General features: G+C 34.0%; 1 pseudogene; it reads right to left on the reverse strand.

The window, feature by feature from the left end:
* Positions 1-16564: 16564 nt before the first annotated feature.
* On the reverse strand, positions 16565-17836 carry LOC126931566 (26S proteasome regulatory subunit 4-like; annotated as a pseudogene).
* Positions 17837-23708: the final 5872 nt, after the last annotated feature.

Consider the following 23708-nt stretch of genomic DNA (forward strand, 5'->3'; position numbering starts at 1 on the left):
TAGAAACAATGTAGGTCTGTTTCTGTGGCAGGAATTATCGCCCTTACTTTTTTTCAAAATTAATCAACTATTTAAAAATATTTATTGCATATTAGTTATTTTCTGGGTGTTATCTTAGTCATCAGTGGTGAACAATACAAAACCCAAAGGGATATACAAACAAGCAAATAACTCATTTAATTTCAGATATTGTGTGAATTTATAACATATATAAATAGATAAAGGGAGTATGTGGTGTTAAAGTTTCTAGAGTGTATTGATTCCTAGAGTTTTCATAGTGTTGACAGGAGGATGAATATCTATTATCTAAATATGAATGTCTATATATGTATATACATGTTTTGAGAGGTAGATTAGAGAAGGATAGTCAGCAAGAGCCTTTGTGTATATGTGACATTGCTGCTTGAGAAACAGGAGTGAATCATAGAAAGAACAAGACATGAAAACATCTTGCTTGGACAAGAGTATTCCAAGTAGGAAGAAAAAGAAATGAGAAGAAAAGAAAATATGAAACCTACAGGTGAAAGGAAATAGTATAGTTATCATAGTCTGAATGCTTGGGTTCCTTTAATATTCATATGTTGAGATCTAATCACAAAAATGATAATATTAGCAGGTGGGGCCTTGGGGATATGATTAGATCATGGAGCCTCTGGCCTTATGAATGGGATTAGAGCCTTATAAAAGTAGCCCCAGAGAGCTGCCTAGCTTCTTTCACCATGTGAACACACAGCTGGCAGGTCCCATCTATGAACTACAAAATGACCCTCACCAGACACTGAACCTGCCAACACCTTGATCTTGAATTTCCCACTTTCTAGAACTGTGATAAGTTCGTTCCTATTGTTTATAAGCTACCCAGCCCACAATGTTTTCTTATAGCAGGCCAAAGAGCCAGGAAGATATTTATAACATATAGATGACTGTGACTAAAGATAAATAAGCAAAACAAAGAATACTAGGAGTTGAAGTGGGTTCTGTTTGGAAAGATATAATTTACAAAAAAAAAAAAAAAAAGATTGAAGAGATATTTACACAAATTACTTAGGAACTCATAATTTTATAAATATATATTTTTTGTTTTAAAGGTAATAGGAAACCATTGAAGAGTTTTATGAAAGAGGGTGATGTTATTTTATTTATCTTGATTGCTATGTGCAAACAGCTTAGAGGATGAGAATGGAAGCAGGAAGAACAGTTAATATTTCTGTATCCCAGAAAAGAAATGATGGGGATTGAAAAAGGGTATGCATAGTAAAGATAATGAGAAGTAGTTAGAGTTAGGGCTTGTTTTGACTCTACCTGATAGGAATTGTTAACATATTTTTGGTGATGACTAAGGATAAGAAAATAAAATAAAATGATGTCTAAGTTTTTTGGTTTCTAGGGGATATGCAAATTCTGTTTGGGCTTTGTTAAGTTTGAGGTGCGTATCATCCATCCATCCCCTGATAAAGCAGAGCAGCAGGTTGGATATGCAAATGGGATCTCAAGGGAGGAGTGGGAACCAGAGAAATAAGTGTATGAGTTATCAGTCTTGCTTGTGACATTTAGGAGGCTATGGCTAGGTAAAATCACTGGCAGAGAGGGTGGAAAGAGTTCCAGGACTGAGCCGTGGGAACACTCAAGTATACAGAGGAGGAAAAATGAGAAAAATCCAGCAAACGAAGCTAAAAGGATAAGCCAGAATCATGGAAGGTAATCTAGAAGTGTGATATGTAGGAGATCAAGTATAAAACATTTCAATGAAGGAGCAGCCATTTGTACCAAAAGTAGCTGAGAAATTGAATGAGATAAGATAGAATTGAATGAATGTTAAAACACTAGCATGATTCTAATCAATTATTTAATCTGTTTAAAAAGATTTCCTTCATTTGTTTTCTTTATGTTTGATTGTATACTGATTTAGAATAAAATTGTACACATTGTCTGGTAACAGAAGTCTAGTCATTTATACACGGTGAACTGACTTTCACCAGTTATCTGCTCTGTTAGGTCTATATTCTGAAGGAAATTTGGATTTTAACTTATAAAATTAATACGAAAACATACCCCAAATTAAATGATCTATACTTTTGCCTGTTTCTCAGGTATTTCTTGAGTGAATGTCTAGAGAAGCATGATTCTATTTAAATAAATAAAGAACAGCAGTAAGACAATTACACAAAAGACTGCAAAGATATCTGGAGATGGAAGCAATGCAGAAAAACTCACAAATAAGCACTTGCATACAAAGGAAATTTTGTATCTGCAAGAGTGTATTGTTTTACTCCAAAGTAAAGTTCATGCTATCACTCAGCATGAAGCGCAGTTATTATATTGAAACTGGTGGTGTGTGGTGCCAATCTTGGGAGGGTAACATTAAAATATACAGTCTAAGCAAATGAATGAGACTCAAGAAACAACTCAAGAACATAATTGGGCATATTAGAGTATAACGTCCTTCCTTCCTTCCTTCCTTCCTTCCTTCCTTCCTTCCTTCCTTCCTTCCTCCCTCCCTCCCTCCCTCCCTCCCACCCTCCCTCCCTTCCTCCCTCCCTCCCTCTTTCTTTCCTCTCTCTCTCTTTCTCATCTCAAATGAGGTAGCAAGCTAAATCTTTGGCCTAGGTCCAGATTTGATCCCCAAATAGTTTTATATTCCTTATATCTATAGCAGCTGCTCATCCTCTCTACATTATGCTCCTTCCACTTTGCATAGGGTGGGCTGTAGCAAAGTATCCAGCTTTGTAGTGAAGCTTTCTGCAGTTACAAATTAAGACAGAATGTGTCTGGAAAGTATCAGAGCACACATTCTGCTCTCAGTACTGTCTCTGCATGCTTTTAAAGTTTGCAGCATCAACTCTCAGAACTACTGACTGTGTCTCGCTGAGAATTTTCTAACGCTGAAATTTATAGATGACCATGTGTGGCTCCCATTGCTAGTCAATTGCAAATTAGAACAACTAAGAAATATCTCAAAATTGAGTTTGTTTTGTTATTTGCTATCTGAAGTTGACCTTTACATTCCCTGAATACATTGTTTATGCATTTTATTTTCCACCTTTAAAAAACATCTGGTGAAATAATCAATTCAATAATTATTTTCTTATGGCAATAAAGCTGAATAAATATTCAGTATTTGCTAACTATAAGCATTGTTTTCTTTTACTTATTTTTTTTTAACCCTATATCTATCTCTGGGAAGAAACATTTCCAATTTAGGGTAGAGGAGTGACTCAGGTTAATTTCATGCAAACCATTTCCTCCTTTTATCCCCATATATCAGTCCTGAATTAATACAATAGGTGCTCTGCAGCCTGCGTGGTTGCGCATTGATCTTGGCCAGCTTGTTTACAGTGTTTTGGCAAGTTGCTGATGTACTTCTCCCTGGGGATAGAGCAGGGGTTAATTGCTGTTAAACTCTCAGTGCCAAGTAATGGTTCAGCCTCTCTGCTACATTAAAGATGACACTAATAAGGAAAGAGTGCAGTGGATTGCTCTATGTTGAAAATTGGACTAGTGGTGACAGAAACTTGGAGCAGAGCTGATGTAATAGGAAGACCATAATGTAATTATAACTGCTGAACATGTGTCATACCAAGTTAAATGATACATTAATGAATCAAAACAGGTGATGAAGTGTTGCTTTTACAGCGGATAGAGGTGCTTTCAAGGTTAGATTGCCATTAATTTAATAATCTGTAATATGGATATTCTTCAAATCACAAATAAAATCAACCTTAATGCTTCAATACAGTATTGCTCCTTCAGTTTCAAATAGATAAGATAAAAGAAACAAAGCAAAAGTGAGCAGAGTTCAATGCCACTCATTCTGTGTTTAATTTTGTAAGAGCAGGTTTTACATCGTAAGGTGAGTGGTTGCCCAAGGCCGCCTTCTTGCCCCAGTAGACTACTTGATCATTTTAATCCACAGCTAGCCAGCCAGTAACTCGCAAGGGAGCATAGACCTTTAGAAGCAAACAATTACTTTTTTTTTAAACAAGCCATTATATATTATCGATAAATAACATTTTAACAAGGTTTATTCTAAATTCACAATAGGTAGAATATAGTACTGTTCCTGAAATCTTCTAATCTGTTATCCTGTAATTCTTTTTCTAAGAATTTATAAAGCTTTCAAACCTATTTTCTTTCAGATTTTAAAATTAATTTAAAAAGTTATAAATGATAACAGATCTATTATTCAGTGTCCATGATTTTCAATTTTTATCTTAATTTTAAAAAATACTCCTGTCATGATTGTACTGAGTTTATTTAGCATTGTTAGGAGATAAAACAATATATTTTTAGTTGTACTTGGCATTTAAGATCCCATATTAGATTTATTTTGAACAATTATTAATCTTATCTTTATTTTTTAAATATTCTGGAACCTCAGTATACTATTCTATTGGCACCTATGATATATTTATATATGTACATGTACTTATCCATATATATGTATATATGCATATATAAGAAATATAAGCAATTTATTAACAGAAAACTTTTTCTATGTTGGACCCACCCTATGTTGATTTCCATCGTGTAATGTACAATTTAATTTTAATTTTGCCATATATCACACTTTCTAGTGACAAGTAGTTATTGTTGTTTCATGGTATTTTACTAAATGATTGAAACCTCTTCTAAAGGTTGATTAGTTTCCACAAAGAGCTACTATTGTAAGAAAGTAGAAAATAGATGGATGAATTAACAAGTAAAATAATCATGCCATATCTGCCTTGAATATATTAGGTATAAAATTTTTTATACTAAAGCTCCGGTTTTTATTTAATATTTGTGCACACTCTCAAGACAAGCAGATTTGGATACTATTTGTTTCATTATCATTAATGGCATTAATAAGAACACATGCTATCACTTGTCTATTATTTATTTATTTATTTTATTTATTTATTTTTTGATATGGAGTCTCACTCTGTCGCCCAGGCTGGAGTGCAGTGGCATGATCTCGGCTCACTGTAAGCTCCGCTGTCTGGTTCACACCATTCTCCTGCCTCAGCCTCCCGAGTAGCTGAGAGTACAGGTGCCCGCCACTTCGCTTGGCTAATTTTTTGTATTTTTTAGTGGAGACGGGGTTTCACCGTGTTAGCCAGGATGGTCTCGATCTCCTGACCTCGTGATCTGCCCGCCTTGGCCTCCCAAAGTGCCACAGGCATGAGCCACTGTGCCTGGCCCACTTGTCTATTATTAAGAAAAAACAGTTTTGTAAGAAATAATTTTAATCATTTTAATATATAGCCAGCCAGCCTGTAACTGCCATGGAAACATAGAACCTTAAAAGCAGAAACAAAAGAAAACCTAATTTCTTTAATGTTGGCATTGAATTTTATTTGCACACATCTTTCCTACTAACGAAAGAGAGGAAAGCGTAATTTGTATCTGCTAGGTTTACTTCTCAAGGTCCCATGTTTCATGTGAAATATTATTTTCCTGTTTAGTCTTAGATGATATTGGGGAAGTATATGGAAGCTAATCTTGAACTAGAGGGAAGGGACTATGGCTGATGGTTTCTTGAGTGTCACACTCCATGACTTGCTTTTTCTTGCGTTCTGTTGGGAATGTGTGCATGATGCTCTTAGGAAAACTACATTCATTTATAACATCCAGCCTAGGTAAAAGCCTCCCACCCAAGTTTGACACTAAAGAAACAGCGTCAACCTCTTAAATGTTCACAGAAATTGCAAAACAAGAGCATCAGCAGTGTCCACTGTGAAATGACAGCTGGAGACCTCTACCTTGAATATTCTAGAAAGTCGATGACCCTCAAAGACCTTGCACTAACTTATGGTGGGCTAAGTCTCTCTAGAAAACATCTGAAATGAAAATTTTTCTTAGCTGGGTAAACAGTAGCTCAGAGAAGTGTTACCTTAGCAGATATAAATGAGGCATATTGTACACTCGCAACTGAGAGGAGAAATCCGTTCCCACCATATATTGACTTCTAATTTTATACCAGGAATTATCCTAAGTACTGAATATATATTATCTCATTTAATCTTTAAAGGTGAACAGCATGTTTCCAGATTACAGATATAAAATTGAAGTCCAGAGAGATTAAATATATTGTCCAAATCACACAGTTAGTAAGGTGCAGAGATGAGATTTGAACCTCAGGCTGTCTGACACCAGAGCCTCACCATTAACCAGAACATCGAATTGCTTCCAAAGAATAAGGAGCAATGTAGAAGTGATGGTTTATTTCTCAGAGTAATTGACATAATTCAATTCTAAATTATTCCATAGAAAATACCCCCTTCTAACTTTAAATTAATGGTTGTATCCTTTAGAAACTCTCATATTCTTTCTAGTTCCATTTGAGAATTAAGCATTGTAGGACTACTCTGATATTCTATAAAGACACATGTCTTTCATTAAATGACAACAGATATTTTTCCTGCGTGTTATTGATTATTTAGGGGTTTAGCAGCTAAGGTCATTTATTTATTTATTTCACCAGTCATTTAATAAATGCTTATTTTGTGCCAGAAGTTGTGCTTGCAGTGAACAGCCAAGATTAAAGACCCCAACTTTCAAGGAGCCAGCAGTCTCTAATGGAAAGGTAAAGAAATTAGTTAGAAAACACAGAATTATCTGAAAATTGAAAAGGTGGTGTTGATGTACAGACAATACATGAAGTAAAAACTTATTTCAACACTCCTGAGTTTGGTTTGGCATCTGGATGAACTGAGGCAAAAAAAGAAGGAAACAGAGATGGAGATGACAGACAGAGAGAGATGAATAGGGGAGGGAATATTTTAAGTAAATCTCAAGCTTCTTCTTAAAGACTGAGCTAAATCATAAACATCAGGAAACAACATAAAGTATGGTAATATTTGAGGAACATAAATAATACTGATAAAATTTAGAATGTTTGAGGATTAATAGAAAAATTCAAGTTTAGAGAAAAAGAGGGACAATCATTACTTTATTGAAGGTAGACAAAAGTCAACAAAAGATTATTTGTAAAAGAAGGCCTTGCTTAGATTTGACATTTACAAATATAAATAAAGATCACTGTCACAGTAGTGTGAAAACTGGCTATAAATGAATAAATAGGAGAGTAAGGGAAACATTAAGAGAGGGCTAGAATAATGATACCACAATTACAAAAAATGAATGAAGGTATCACACATGGATCTTGAGAAGCAGAAGCCACCTTAGAAAATGCTAAGAATGTAGAACTTATAGGATGTGTATAACTAATTGCAGGAGATAAGAAAAATAAAAAATCAAGTTTGACTCTCACAGTCCTCTTACAGGCAATTTAGTGACCTTTCTTAAAGACTAGAAAATACTAAATTTAGTAGGAGCCAATTAGGGAAAGAGTATGGAAGTAAAATAGAACATCCAAAATGAACTTGATGGTACCTCAAAAGTAAGGTAAATATATAGAATTTGGAATGATCTAGGTACTCATGAGTTAGAGAATAAGACCAAAGCCTAGGGTCACTGCTACTCAAAAGATAGGTAACTTGAAAATGTCTTACATCAAGGGAAGGAGAGTTAATTCCCAAAAGGGAGAGAAAAGGTCAATAATACCAAATGAAAGGGGAAGTAATATACTATTAGGTAATATATTACCTAAAAATTACCATTGACTTTAATCATCAAAAGTTGATTACTCTCTAACCAAACAAGGATAGTGGCAGAAGCTACTCTATAGAAAGTAGAGGAAAGAATGAGAGATAAAGATGTGTATTACACATGTGTCCACTGCTAGGAATTGTATTTTATCCATTAAGAAAATAGGGAATTTTTGTTTTCTTTTCTTGAGATGAGGTCTCTCTTTTGTCCCCAGGCTGGAGTGCAATGGCGAGATCCTGGCTCACTGCAACCTCTGGCGGGAAAATTTTTAAATGTCGAGTAACATAGGGTTGAAAGGCCATTTTAAGTTTAAATAAGGAAGAAACTAGACATTCTTCACATGAAAAAGAAAAAGAATCAGATAAGAGGAAGGAACAAAGATACAGTGTAAGAGTAAGTGAGCTATTTATATGATGGAGTGAGGTCAAGGCAGAAATGTAAACTTTCAGACATGAGATAGTGAATTCTTCCATGAAAACTAAAAGGGATCACGGATGTTGAATTTTTAGGGTCAACTTTTCTTCCTGTTTAACTTCATTATTTACTTGTTTGTTTTTCTGTGAAGTAGAGGATGGGATGAACTGTTGTGTACAGTGTTGAAAAATATGAAACAGAGGACTTAAGGAAATTGGTAAACTAATTAAAATAGCAGTTGGGGTTGTGTAAGAAGTATTTAACTAAAAACATAGAGAAAACTCACAAGAGAGCATGGGGGAAGTGACTGTATTTTAGTTCAGAAGAGAGGTAAAAAAAATCCTTCTCAGAACCAATAGGCCAACTATCTTGAAGAAACTGCAAATTTTTATTGATTTCACTTTTTTTTTAGATACTCAATTTTATATTTTCTCCCATTTATTTAGTATTTTGTCAGAAAAAAATGATTCCTTGATCCTCATACTTTTTAAGAACAATAGATAAAGCTAAACATGAAGATCTGAGGTACTAAAACAAATTAAATGAGAGTATTCTTACACTGTTTAAGGGCTGTCTGAAGTCAACTTGGAGGGTTATATAAGCAGGCCGTAGCTTGTAAAGACTGCCCCAGATCAAACTGAGTAGGTACAATAATTCACTGAAAATTGCTCCTGAGTTATTGCATGCTACTGCTGACCACAAGGAAAAACAGAAAAGAAAATTTCAAAAAGACTCAAGTCAGCAACTTGTGGTAAATGTCCCCTTGGTTTATGTTACTCTATCTATTTCATTTTCTTTTTCTACATGGCATTCAGAGTGATATTTCGTTTTATGATTTTTTTCAGATGACTCATGTATTAAGTTTATCAAACAATTTGTTAGGTTTTGATGTCGTTTTTTAAGTAAGAAAGTCTAAAAGATGTTTGAAAAATCTTGGGCATGCATTATTAATGAGGACAACACAATCTAAAATGAATAGTTGCTATCACTTTTTATTTATATAACACCTTTTCCCAAATTGTTTAAAGTATTATTTTATTATTAATTGATAAATCCTTGTGATATTTGAAAACATGTATTATACATTGTGGATGATCAAATCAGGCTAGCTAACATATCCATTCCCTAAGTATTTTATTTTGATCATCGTTATTGTTATTAAGGACTTAATTGTTGTATCTGCCCTTTAAGGTCTCAAGTTATATAATTGAGTTTAATTTTATGGGTAACACCTAAGATGAGAAACATTATATGGGATATAGTATTAGCCAGGGAAAGTTTAGACAAATATACTTGAAACCATCGACCAATTCTTTGCTTCCTTCTCCTCTCTTCCCTTCCCAACTTCCATTAACCACTATTCTGGTCTCTACTTCTATGAAATCACTTTTTGTTTGTTTGTTTGTTTTGAAATGGAGTCTCGTTTTGTCGCCCAGACTGGAGTGTAATGGCACGATCTCGGCTCACTGCAACCTCTGGCTACCGGGTTCAAGCGACTCTCCTGCCACAGCTTCCCAAGTAGTTGGGATTATAGGTGCCCACCACCACGCCCAGCTAATTTTTGTATTTTTAGTAGAGACAGGGTTTCACCATGTTAGTCAGCCTGGTCTTGAACTCCTGACCTCAAGTGATCCACCAGCCTCGGCCTCTCAAAGTGCTGAGATTACAGGTGAGATAAACTTTTTAAGATTTCACACATGAGTGAGATCATGAGATGTTCACCTTTCTGTGCCTGGCTTATTTCACTTAATATAATATCCTCCAAGTTTATGCTTGTTGTTGCAAATGATAGGATTTCATTTGGTATTATGTCTGCCTTTTCTAGTATGTGTGAATATGTGTGTGTGTGTGTGTGTGTGTGTGTGTGTGTGTGTGTTGTAAACCAAAAGTAAAATTCTAAGCCCCCAAGCAACTGAACGGATGCCCCTCTCCGCCAAAGGTGTCCCCAAAGAAACCTGAAAAACTGGGCTGTGGGGAGTAGGGATTGAACATGCCTCATTATACCCTCCTTCCTTTGGAGAATAGACACAATTAACCAGCATTAACATTAAAACAGATATCTTAAGACCGACCAAACAGAATATTTGTAGCAATAAGATACCACATTCCAATCAGACTCTGGTATAGCATCACATGTCAGATAGTGAGCCCTGAAGGAAATCAATGTATTTTATCCCCAAATATATTTATTTGACATATTTTGAAATGCCCCTGAAAAGCTGTCTCTTGAGGGGAAATTTTACATTCTGTGGAGAATCCCCATCCCTTATTGGATCTTTTCCAGATAGTCTGACACCTTTTAAGGGCTAAAAAGGGACTTTCACATCTATTCTCTCTGAAGCCTGCTACCTAGAGGCTGCCTCTACATGACAAGCACCTTGACTTCTGCACCCTACTCCCCACCGCAACTTTACCTTAACTAAGGCTGAATTGAACTCTTCAAGTAGTTCTTAACTCTTTCAATCAATTGACAATCAGGAAATGTTTCAATCCACCTATGACCTGGAAGCCCCCATTTCCAGGTGTCTCGCCTTTCTAGGCCAAACAAATGTATACCTTACACGTATAGATTTATAACTTTGACTGTAACTTCTCTTTTCCTAAAATGTATAAAATTAAGCTGTCACCCAACCATGTTGGGCACATGTTCCCAAGACCTCCTGAGGCTGTGTCACAGACCACAGTCCTTAACCTTGGCAAAATAATCCTCAGACACTTTTTGGTTTACTCTACACATATGCCATTTTCTGTATCCATTCATCTGTAGACAGGCATTTAGGTTGATTCCATATCTTGGCTGTTGTGAATAGTGCTGCAATAAACACGGGCGTGCAGACGCCTCTCTCACACACTGATTTCATTTCCTTTGGCTGTATACCCAGTAATGAGATTGCTGGATCATATGGCAGTTCTATTTTTAATTTTTTGAGGACTCTTTCTACTGTTTCTCATAATGACTGTACTCATTTACATTCCAACCAACAGTGTAAAAAGAGTTCCCTTGTCTCCACATCTTCACCAGCACTTTTTATTTTTTGTCTTTTTGGTTATAACCATTCCAACTGGAGTGAGGTGATACTGTGATTTGGATTTGCATTTCTATGATGATTAGTGACGCTGAACATTTCTTTTGGGTATCTGTTGGTCATTTGCATGTCTTCCTTTGAGAAATGTTTATTCAGGTCTTCTGCCTATTTTTATAGGAAGAAGACATTTTGATGTTCTATTATACAGTACAGTGACTATAGCTAATAACAATGTAGTGTACATTTCAAGGCAGCTAGAAGAGAAGATTTTTTAATATTGTCACCACTAAAAAATGATAAATCTTTAAAGTGGTGGATGTGGTAATTACCCTGATTTGATCATTTTACTATGTATACATGCACTGAAACCTCACATTGTACCCCATAAATATGTACTATTATTATGTGTCAATTATAAATAAAAAATTAATTTTAAAGTGGTTGACTCTCTGTGCCAAAGATTTACAATGACTTTATTTGACAAGCACAGATGTAATGATAGAGATTCTTCTAATAAAGTATTTCATAATTAGGGAAGTTGTAGTTTGCTAACAGAGCTCACAACAGCTGCCTGTGGAATAAGACAATATGCTTTTCCTCTCCCTACTGGGCCTAATTCCCCAGTAACCTTATTGAAAATGTGCATGGGCTACAAAACTAAAGATTAACTGTCCAGGGACCTGCTTCCTGGAGCTTATTTGAAGATTAAATCAAATGGCAGACAATATATATTTGGTAATACGGCTTTGTTGCAGTCTTTTCCCATGTAGTGCTAAGTGTAATAGAAGAAGATGGCACTTTATGGCTATTAAAAAAAGATTTTTATAAATGTGAAATAGTTTTGTTCTCATGCTGAAATAGAAATGAATAATTTATTTCTTCATAACCAAAAGCATTTTCTGCTTTTTGAACATATAATAAAGACTCTCTAATTACAAATTTTCCATAATTACAAATTGTTCAGTCTTTTAAAAGGTGATTATTATTCATTATCTATTTATTTCATAACAAATGCCACTAAAGGTGTTAAAGATAAGTTTAAAATGCCAACTAAGATATTGCAACACTTTAATTAAATGGAAAGCAGTTTATATATATATTTAAAAACATAGCTTTTAGACTACACATTAGTAAATGCATTTTTATTTAACAAATCATAGAAAGATAGATGAAGATGCTCTGCTTTTAAAAATATTATATTTAGAATGCCTGTGCAGACACACTGAAGTGTGATTTGTCCTCATAGCAGACATCTGAAGAACAAGTGACATTCTTACACAAAATCCATATTGGTGATGTATTTAATTACAGAGCTGATTGAAATTGACAGATTTAGTGACCTGCGTTTGCACTTGTGGTGATTGATGTATGCTTCAACTCTGGTTACTTTTAAACCAATTCACATATTGCTCAATACTATAATATCATCCTGTCAAATTGCAAACTACATTTTTACAAGTTGGGAGACTAGAGAGTGCATGTTTAATTAAAATGAGATAGAGATGAATTGTTTAAAAACACCTATACAACTGTTAAAGTGGGACCACTGTTATTTGAAAGCGGAGTGAAGGAAAATTCAATACACTTACTCAGGCATTTATGTTCCTAGAGTCATCTTTTCTCTTCTAAAAAGATATTTGGCTGCTGTTTGTATAAGAAAGAGGTCCCAGAACCTTCTACTGCTATCTCTAAAGCCTTGCTTTCTTTGGTATGATGTCAGCATTTAAAAATAAGTAAAATTCATGTCTTAGAACAAGGAGCGACCTTAATGATCTTGTAACCCAAATCTCCTTTCTGTTTTGGTCTGGTTGTGTTTCCTTGTTACTCTGGCTAGAGAGCTGCTACCCAGAGAGGTAACTTGTCTGTAGAGGGGCACAAAATTGGTTTTACTGCATAGAACTGGGGCTGGAGTTCACGTCTTTTCTGTTTCAGTTCAATGTACTTTCACACTATATAGAATTCCCTTCTCTAGATACTTTTCACTCCTTGACTCACTTTGTTGGCTATGGACATATAAGGATTACAGCCTTTAATATCCAATGATCCACTTAACTTAGGTACTTTTAATTATATTTTAAATAACAGTAAAAAGAACCATTGATTGAATCTTGCTGTATACCACACTCTGAAATATATCCTTAACATAAATTATGTCTCACAACGTATATGCAAGGTGGGTGACATTGCTGTCAATTTATTGATGTGTGGTGAGACTAAGGGAAGTTCAGCAAACTTTACAAATGGCCTTGGGCGCTAAGTAGATGAAATTCGAATCCAGTGTTGTTGAGTACAAGGGCCCACAACTCTTTTTACCACATAACACTATTTTCTCATACCAGAAAAAAAGTCTTAAAATAGACTTCTTGACTGTCAGAATGATAAATAACTCTTGAAGGAGGTTGTCACATATCTAATTGTTAAGAATAGAGATCCACAATCCTGGGTGGTTTAATATACATCTCTCCGAAATGTAAGATAGCTAGGTAGCATAGTCTTCAAAGTCTCTTTCCCAGATATAGAAATTTATGCCGGAACTAAATTTGTCACTTTGTTGAAAGATACTAGTTTTAACAATGTGAGGGTCAATGGAAATTTTAAAATTATACAAACAAAATCGTTTAAATCATCATTCCAACTACTTAGGCAAGCCTGTTACTTTCCCAATGTTTCTTAGTTTCCTTAATATATGATGAACTGGAGAGGAGTAAGCATAAATGCCCCTCCTGTCTTTATTGACTCAAAATGTTTGCTCCCTTTTTAATTCCTTATATGGCAACTCATCTCTACTCCAATTCACCCCACTCATAAACTTATGCTTTCTTCTTCATTCCTTAAATTGTCATGAAAAGATATGGCATAGAAAAATGGCAAAACAAGATAACTAAAATTAAATATTAGAAGTACTATATATTTTAGCCCTTCCTGTGCCAGGTTGGACTGTTTCTACTTAGACTCTACTTGTCACCACTTCCTATATCTGTTAAGAACTCTTTTTCATGTTTCCTGCTCTTTGACTATTGAGTTTTTTTGTTTTGATATAATGCAATGCCACAGGAAACACAAGAATTCAGCACACAATTCATATATATAAAGCAAACTTTCTTGTTTTGGTCCTCTCCCATTAATTGTTTGATTTCTTATCTAATCAATTTATAAACATTATTAAAAATTGTAGACTAGATAAAAAAGTACATTTCTAATTTTTTCTCAAGCTACCCTATTCCCCTCAGAAAATATTTAACAAATTAAAAAAGGTTATAAACCCAAAGAATAGAAAAAATGGGGAGAAGTCAGGAGATAACTAATACCAGAAAATTTTTAGAAGATGGAAAGAAAAAAAAAAAAAAACCAAAAATAGGTGAAACCGAAGAACATACAAGAGTTAGGCACCAACAGAAGCCATGCAGATTTAAACCACTGATCTCTAAACGAGTTTAAGAGTTGAAAACACCAGACTCTCTGGAACATAAATGAGTAAGGGGATCAAGTAGGGTTCCATTTACAGAATGAGGCATTTTAAGCAACAAAGGATTTCATATAGGAAATTAGTTTTTTTACACTATTGAAAGAGCTGGTAGATTAACTTCTGGACTGGCTCTCCTGAAAGATGAAAAGAGCAATACAGAGCAGAAACTCCAAAGAGATTACTTCTGAAGTGGCTGTGGAGTTATGAAATCGAGCAGGTACCCATAATGCGTGTTGTAATCATGTCACAACTGCTACTTCATACGTAGGAATCTAGAGAACAGACTATAGAATTCCACTTTGTCTAAGTCAGATAGAGAACCCTAGCAGAAGGAGGGTATGATGAGATTAGGTGGTCAATCCACAATGTTTCCCTCAGTAGGTATGAGGAACAGGACTAAAAACATGTCCATTACAATCAATTTTTCCCTCCTTATCCTAGGAAGCCAGGCGATTACCCACTGGGTACTCAAACAAGAGAAGAGACATTTGTTTTTCTGAATAAATTTATTATAGGATACTTGACACCGGGGCAATGAATGACAAAAGTGACGCATTGTACTGAAAACAGACGAATCAAATATAGAGGATGAAACTTTCACCCTCCTCTTACAAAGAAAAAGCAGGCCATGCATAAGAGGATTAAAGGGGTAAGAATCTGAATTATAGCTGCTGTAGTCTGAATGTGTCGTTCAAAATGTATGTGTTGGAAACTCAATCCCCTAATGCAATAGTATTGGGAAGTGACGCCTAATGGGAGGTGTTTAAGTCGTGGGGGCTCTGCCTTTGTGAATGGATTAATGCTGCTATACAAAGGGTTAGGGGAGTAGGTTCTCACTCTTCTGCTCTTCTGTCATGTGAAGAAGAAAGTATCTCCCATTCCAGAGGATGCATAGTTCAGGGTACTGTCGTGAAAGCGGAGACTTAGACCTTACCAGACTTCAGATACTGGCACCTTGATCTTAGACTCCCCAGCCTCCTGAACGATAAGGAAGTAATTTCTGTTCTTTCTAAATTACCCAGTCTGTAGTATTCCATTATAAAAGCACAAAACAGACTAAGACAATGTCAGCTTTCTCAAACTTGTAAACTTGATAACAAAGGAACATTGACAGTAAACAATTTCAATATAAATTTTTATAAACAAGCTATCAAAATATGAGGTTAACATAAAAGTAATTTCAGACATAATACCTTTTTTAAAAGGCTATGAGTGACCCTCTTGGAATTGAAACAGAATGATTGAATACTCCAGGTGTAAGGGAAGCATGAGGTAATAAGGTAGGGTGAGGGACAATAAAGAAGGGAATGAAAAAAATCAAAGGAAAGCGATAGATTACTTGATATGCTGGGGAATATTAAGATTCTGTAATTTTGTCAGCACATTTGAAAACATTTAATAAGAGATATGTAGAAATGACATAGAAAAATTTAAAGTATATTTTTATCTTCGGGAAAAACTAAGCATGTAAAGTATATATTTGACAGATATGTTATGTCTAAATAATAGATAATAGTCAATTATGTAAATCTTAAATATTGTACATAATAATGACATTTTTCATATTGAGATTTGAGAAGTGAACTATGTACATGCTCATATAGAGATATACAATTGTTAGATTCTGTATTCATTTCAAAAATGTTACCATTGTATAATGGTGATATTTCAAAGAATCCAGAATTAAAAATTATATATAGAGTATAGTTGTGTTACTTATATATACATCAATCAATACAAACAGTAAAGACTAAAGGTTGAAGTGTATTGTGTCCTGGGAGTAGGCTGTGGTGAGGAAGTATATTAGAGGCAGTGTTGTTTTCTTGCAAATCTTTTTAAATAGATGGATTTTAAAAATACATAAAAACATTACTTAAATTATGCTTTAATGGTACAGAAAAGTACTACCGATTCATTAAAGAATAGCTAGAAAATTCAGACTTTGTGTGTGAAGGAGCACGCTTTATTGGGAAGCAGAGTGCTGCACAGTGACGAACAGACAAAGATGCCCAATGGCTACTTACACATCTTACTCCAAAAGATACACAGGATGTTTTGCTAATAAAAGTCAGTGGTAACAGATTCTCCTGGGCAACTTCCCCAACCTCATCCCTTTCAGGAGATGGGAAATCCCCCAACAATTTTCCTGATGGCAGCTGTGGTTCACTAGAAATAGATCCCCTTCCTATTTCTTGTAAAGAACACTTTCTTTAGATTTTTTGAAGTCTTCATTTGTTCCTTTTATTCTAAGTTCTCTTAAGGCCATCAAACCAGTTTTTGTACAGATTGCCTTGATGTCAGCACCAAAGAGGTCATCTTTAGCCATGCTCAAATAGTGCAGGGTTACATCATTGATCACCCTCATCCTGCTTGTGTGAATCTGAATGATGTTCTTCTCATTCTTTTCATCGGGCAGGGGGACCTCGATCTTCCTGTCAGTGCGGTCTGGTCTGATGAATGCTGGATCCAAAGTTTCTATGTGGTTTGTAGCCATAATAGCTTTCACATGATGAATGGTGCCTGTTCTTCAACAACTCAAAACAATTCCAGTATGGGTTTGAGCCCATCACCTAGGTACTTCTGAATAAGTTCAGAGCCAATCACTCTCAAGAAAGTGGCTGAGGTTTGGTTGGCTGCTGCTTTGACTAACAAGGTTTTACCTGTGCCCAGTGGACCATAGAGAATGACCCCCTTGAGGAGGCTTTATACCCATCTCTTCATAGTATTCAGAATAGGTGAGAGGAAGCTCCACAGATTCCAGATTCCTTAATTTTCTGAATTTGGTTGTCCAATCCTCCAGTATTGCCATAGGTCTCCTGGGGGGCCTTTTCCACATCCATCACTGTGACCAGGGGATCTGTGTCATCTATCAGCACCCCTATCATGGCATGCACGTTGTGGTTGAGCAGGACCAAGCCAGGTCCAGCAGATCCTTGTCAACAAATGAAAGAATATAGTGTTCTGAGCCTGCAGATATGGATACGATGTCATGATTGTCATGGATGATCTCTTCCAATGTTCCTACTGACAACAGGGTCCCCCTCAGATCATCCACTTTTGATCTTTCCTCCTCTTACTTTTCTTCTAATGGTTTTATTTGTTCCTGATTTATAATGAATTCTTCCTCTATGAGAAGATAGTCTTTACTTCTTTCCAACTTCAGTAATTTTAACCGGCACTGAGTGTGAATCGTCACCAGTGTGCAGTTTGCTGGCAGCATCTGGTCTCTGTTTTCTTCTTTTTCCCACTCTAGTTGGTACAGGAGGTTCATATTTCCTTTTCTTGTCTGTCATCCTTCTTGACCTCCAGAACCGTGACCACCACTCTGACTTTGACCCATCTTGCCTTGGCCCCAGACATTTTTAAAGGAAATAATAAAAAATAATATAGAACAGTTGATGATAATCACTAAAAACATACTGATAGGCTGGGCACGGTGGCTCAAGCCTGTAATCCCAGCACTTTGGGAGGCCGAGAAGGGCGGATCACGAGGTCAGGAGATCGAGACCATCCTGGCTAACACGGTGAAATGCCATCTCTACTAAAAATACAAAAAATTAGCCGGGCGAGGTGGCGGGCGCCTGTAGTCCCAGCTACTCGGGAGGCTGAGGCAGGAGAATGGCGTGAACCCGGGAGGTGGAGCTTGCAGTGAGCTAAGATCTGGCCACTGCACTCTAGCCTGGGCAACAGAGCGAGAGTCCATCTCAAGAAAAAAAAAAGAAAAAAAAAATACTGAGATATCCTTAAAGCTATGTACATATATATGATATGTATATGATATGTACACATACATTTCTGCATTTCATTTATAATATCTTCATTTGGCATTTAATACATTTCAAAAATGTATTCTGCATCTCAAAAGGTATGGTATGAAAATATTACATTCACTCCTTTGGGGTATTTAGACTGTTTTCTCTTTTAATCATCATAAATAAGGCAGAAATCATCACTTTACATGAATAATCTTCTCAAAATGGTATTTAATTACATTTTCTTCATAACAGTTATAACTTTTTTAAACTTAAATATCTAATCCATATGGAATATATTTTCTTCTATAATATGAGACCTAACATTACTCATTTACAAATGATGAAGTGATATATAAAGACTGTTGAATAGTTCACATTTTTGTGCTAATTTTGAATTGTTTCCTTACTTTAAAATAAATATGTGTCTTTTGGTATGTTCTTCCCTAAAATACAGTTTTATTTTTGTTTTCTTCTTCAATTTCTTGTATCATTTACCTATCTACCTATCTAATCTAATAACCGTTTGGTCATTTATTGTTGACTTATAAAGTAAGACCATCAGTAAAATATTAAAAGTAATAATTGGCATATATAAAACTGATAACTGGCAAACAGTAAAATATTTGTTATAGAATTTTTGTAGAAATAATTGATCAGATTAATGAGGTTTTACATTATAATTACTTTGCTATAAATACTTATTACTAATATGGCAAATTATTCTATTTTTAAACTGTTAAGCCAACCTTGCATTCCTGGAATAAATTCAACTTTGTCACAATATATTAGCTTTTTAAAATACGTCATTAAGTTGCTATGCTAATATTGTAGTCATCAGAGAGATTACCGTGATCATTTTCTTTTTCTTAATGTCTTTGTCAGGTTTTGGTATCGAGATTATCCTGGACTCATAAAATTAGTTTGAAATTGTTTCTTCTTTCTCATAAAACTCTGTATAAGAGTTTATGCTACTTTGGTATGAATTAGTCACTAAAAGTTTGGAAGAATTCACTGGTAAATCAAGCAGGTCTACAGTTTACATCAACAGAAGATTATACATTATTCATTCATTTTATTTTATATTTTGTTCTATAACCATTCAGATGTCTTCTTTAAATGTTTTTGCCCAGAAAAGTGGATGTGTTATCTAAAATTTTAAATTCTTTTAATAAATAGTCATAAAACTCTCTTATTATCTATTTAATATCTACATTGTATGTATTAATACTTCCTTTTCTATCTGTGATATTATATATTCCTCATTCTTTTCTTGTTTCTCTCTTTTAGTTTTGATCAATCTTGAGAGGAATGTGTCAGGTTTAATAGTCTTTAAATAAATAAACTATTTATTAATTTTATTTATTAGGTTTTTCATATTTATTAATATATTGACTTCTGTTTACTACTTCCATCCATCTTATTTATTTTTGCTTAGAATGCAATTCTATTTCTAACTGTTAAAAGATGCTTACAAATTTAATTTTAAAGTTATTAAAACATTTTCTAATATATTGAAGGCTATAGATTTCTTTATAAGCACATCTTCAATTGTGTTTCACAAGCTCTTTTTATATACCACATTGTTACTAAATTTAGTTCAAAATATTTTCATTTTCATTTAAGCCCATGAATTATTTAGCTTATATTCTTAATTTCCAAATATTTAAGAAGTTTCCATTTGTCTTTTACTTATTAATCTGTAGTGTAAATTTAATGTGGCCAGTGAACATGATCTATGTAATTTCAGTCCTTTAAATTGTGTTCTATATGATATAACCCAGCAAATGCTCTATTTGGCAAACACTCTGTTTTTTCTTGAAAATATGAACATTTCCCTTTTAATTTGGTTCACTTTTCCATACACACCAATTTTTCTTTGTTGCTAACATCTTTGATATTTTTGTTGCTAACATATTTGATATTTTTGTCTATTCTTTTTCTAACCATTTATCATGAAAATCATTTTCTCAAGATTCCCATTTGGGAAGCTGACTCATAATACATTTTATCATTATACAATTGCTGGTCCCAGTATTAACCCTGACAAAGGAGGCCTTCATCTTTATTCAAGGTCCCAATCATAATCTGCATCATTTCTTAATAAAAACATAAAAGTTTTACACAGATATACATAACATGAAATATATTTATGTATTATATGTTCTCTATATAATATGTTTAAATATATTTAAATATTTTATATTATATATTATTTTATTGCCTTGCTGACAGTAAATATAGTTATTTGTGTGAAAAACACCCCCATTCCCTTTTTTTTTAAGAATAAGTTTTGCTCAGTATAATATTCTAAATTGGCAGTTCATTTATTCAGTATCTTAAAGATATCTTTACAGGGTCTAATGAATCCATTGTAGCCGTTAAGAAATCAGGTATTAGTCCTTTACTATTTCAATGTTATCTTTTTTCTCTGGATGCATTTATATTTTTTCTGTTTTTTTTTTTAAGTTTGCTATTCAATATAAATTTTAAAAAGTTAACACAGTGCTCTCAAAACAGTGGATTGGTGTCTTTTATTAGTTTTGGATAATTATTTAAACATCCCTTTAGCTACTGTTTCTACACTTTTCTCTTTTTCCTATTCTTTTGAAATTTTGTCTAAATATACTATACCTTCTATTATGTGTCACATATTCTTTCTCCTTGGAGTTTCCGTTTTTTCTTTTCACTTATTTACAAACATTTTAATTCTCTCTTTGACCTTTATTTAATGCTACAATTAATTGTTAATTTTAGCTTTTCTATTTTTTTCAGGTGTAGAATTTTTCCTTTTCTTGAATTGACTATGTTAATTTTATACTTTCCTATTTTCTGCTAACATTATCAAGCTTGAATTTTGTTTTGTTGAACACAATAAACATAGTTGATTTATAGTCTGGGGTTCCTGTAAGGCTAATTCTATTTTTGTGCTTTCTGGCATATTCACTCATGTTATCTTGTCTTCTTCAATGCCTGGTTGTTCAATCACTTATTTTACACCTTAGGTTGAATATCTTTAAGAAAAAATGAATGTTTAACCATTTTCTCCTCTACTTTTGTCAAGCCTATTTCCACAAGTCATCTTCACTTTGTTACATAAGTAATTCATCTATTAGATTGCTAATGCAAATATGTTAGCTGTCTTCCTTTTCTTTTTTCTCATACCATAAATCTATTACAATTAAAAATTAACTGTTTATTTTTACATATAATAAAATATATAAAATATGTTCAAAACTTATCACCTGCTGTTATCTCTGATTTAGTCATAATTCAATCAGGAAAATAATTTAATATCAAAAATTAGGCATGCAAATAAACCTTTGAAATCAGAGAAGCAAAGGTAAAAATTAGATGTATATTGAGTTCGTGTGCTCAAATATGCTGCTAAAATAGATGCCAGAGCCCAGGCTGAAGAGAGATGACTGTGGACTCTGAGGAAGCAACATTAATCCTGTGTGCTGCTTTTGATAAATCATGGTCTAGCTACCACTAATGCTATTATAAAAAGGATTAACTTACTTTTCCTATGCCGTTCTAATTTTGAATAAGTGCTTCATATTAAATATTCAAAATTAAAGGAATATATATATATATGCATGCCTGAGTGCTAGCCTGCAGTGAATGACTCATCACTGTAATTCACGCTCCCATAATATCTACAATCCACTACTTTCAGTCTTACTCTTTCTCATCTCCAAATCCATCCTCCAAACAATAGAAATCATATCCTCCATACCTTTATTGAATTATTTCAAGACCTGTCTTTAAACCCTTTAGTGACTTCCCTTTATATTTAGCATACGTTCTTAATTTTGACCATATCCTAACAAAATGTCATTGACCACAAGCCCTGCACAATTTAGCTCTATCTCTAGATCCAGTGTTATTTCTCTGACTATTTTTACTATGCTCCAGCCATATTAATCTTCCATTTCTTATGACATCAAATACTATCTTATATCAGGAAATGTGTACATGAGAGAGGTTGCATACACTCCCTTTGTACTGAATATTTTTTGTCTCTAAAGTTCACATGGCATGCTACTTTTCACCTTTTAGGCTCTATACTATATATTTCCTCTTTGGAGTAATTTTTTGTCCACCCTCAGGTATTTTCCATATCCCTACCAACATTATGCTTTTTCTCATAATTTTCTTTGCTTTCAGTCCTAGATCTTACACAAATATGGAATCATTTTATTTAATTTTGGTATACTAGTTTCAAATCTGTTTCCCCAAGTAAACGATAAACTCCATGAAAACAAGGAAAACATTTGTCTTTTTTCATCATGAAAATTCCATTACTAATCAGAAGTCCCAGCACCAAGGAAGTACTCATCAAACATTTTTGAATGCAGGAATAACTACAGAACTTTGGGGAAATTAATTATCTTCTCTCATCATCTTTAAAATGTAAATACACACTAATTCTACTCATAGAATTATAGTGAAAATTAGATAAATACCAGGCAAATAATGTCCACATAATGTAGCTGATATCATTAATATAAAATATTAATATATCATAACCATATATTATAATATATGTAACATAATAATATATTATACTAATATTAATTAGAATAATCCCAGCTACTTGGGAGACTGAGGAAGGAGAATTGCTTGAACCCAGGAGGAGAGGAGAAGTTTGCAGTGAGCCGGGATTGCACCAATGCACTCCAGCCTGGGCGACAAGAGCGAAACTCCATCTAAAAACAAAAAAAAAGAAGAGGAATCTAAATTCAGAAGTCATTGGCTATTTTTTGAACAAAAATGATTTAATCTTGCTTTAGGAACTTGATTTTGAGCTTACTATAGGAATAATAGATAATATTAGAAAGTAAGCAGACTTGGTAAGTTATTTTAGTAAAATATAAAAATAATAACGCTTTCAATTAAAATGGTGACATTGTGACTAGTACCAAGTGTATGAATATGAAATATATTATGATGATAGAATTTGCTTTACTTGACAACTAATTAGGTATAGAGAATAAGAAATAAAAATATTTGATATTTCAGATATGAAAGGCATAGAGAATGCGAGTGTCATTAAAACCAACAGAAAAAATTGTATGGTAGAGTAGATTTTTTTGGAGTTGGGAGTAGGAAGAGGGTATCAGGGGAGATAATTTTAAGTTCCCTTTTGACTCTGATTTTCGGTATTAAGAAATCAGAAATGTTGGTTTGGAATGCAGAAATGAAGTTTGCCTAGTTATCAAAGTGTTGGAGGCAACAGAATTAAAGGAAATAATGATTGCATGTATTTAAAAAAGTCTATTTGGACATGTTTCAGAGATGTAAAAGAAAAAAAGTTTACAGTTAGGACTAAGCAAAATAAGGGACACAGCAATGAGAGAAAGGTTATTATTATCATAACCTTGAAGAAAGAGTTTCAAAAAGTAGGATATCAGCTGCCACAGAGAAGCAAAGAAGTTGAGTGTCATGAGAATTGAA

The sequence above is a fragment of the Macaca thibetana genome, chromosome 11 (assembly GCF_024542745.1).
Source record: "Macaca thibetana thibetana isolate TM-01 chromosome 11, ASM2454274v1, whole genome shotgun sequence".
Taxonomy (NCBI): domain Eukaryota; kingdom Metazoa; phylum Chordata; class Mammalia; order Primates; family Cercopithecidae; genus Macaca; species Macaca thibetana.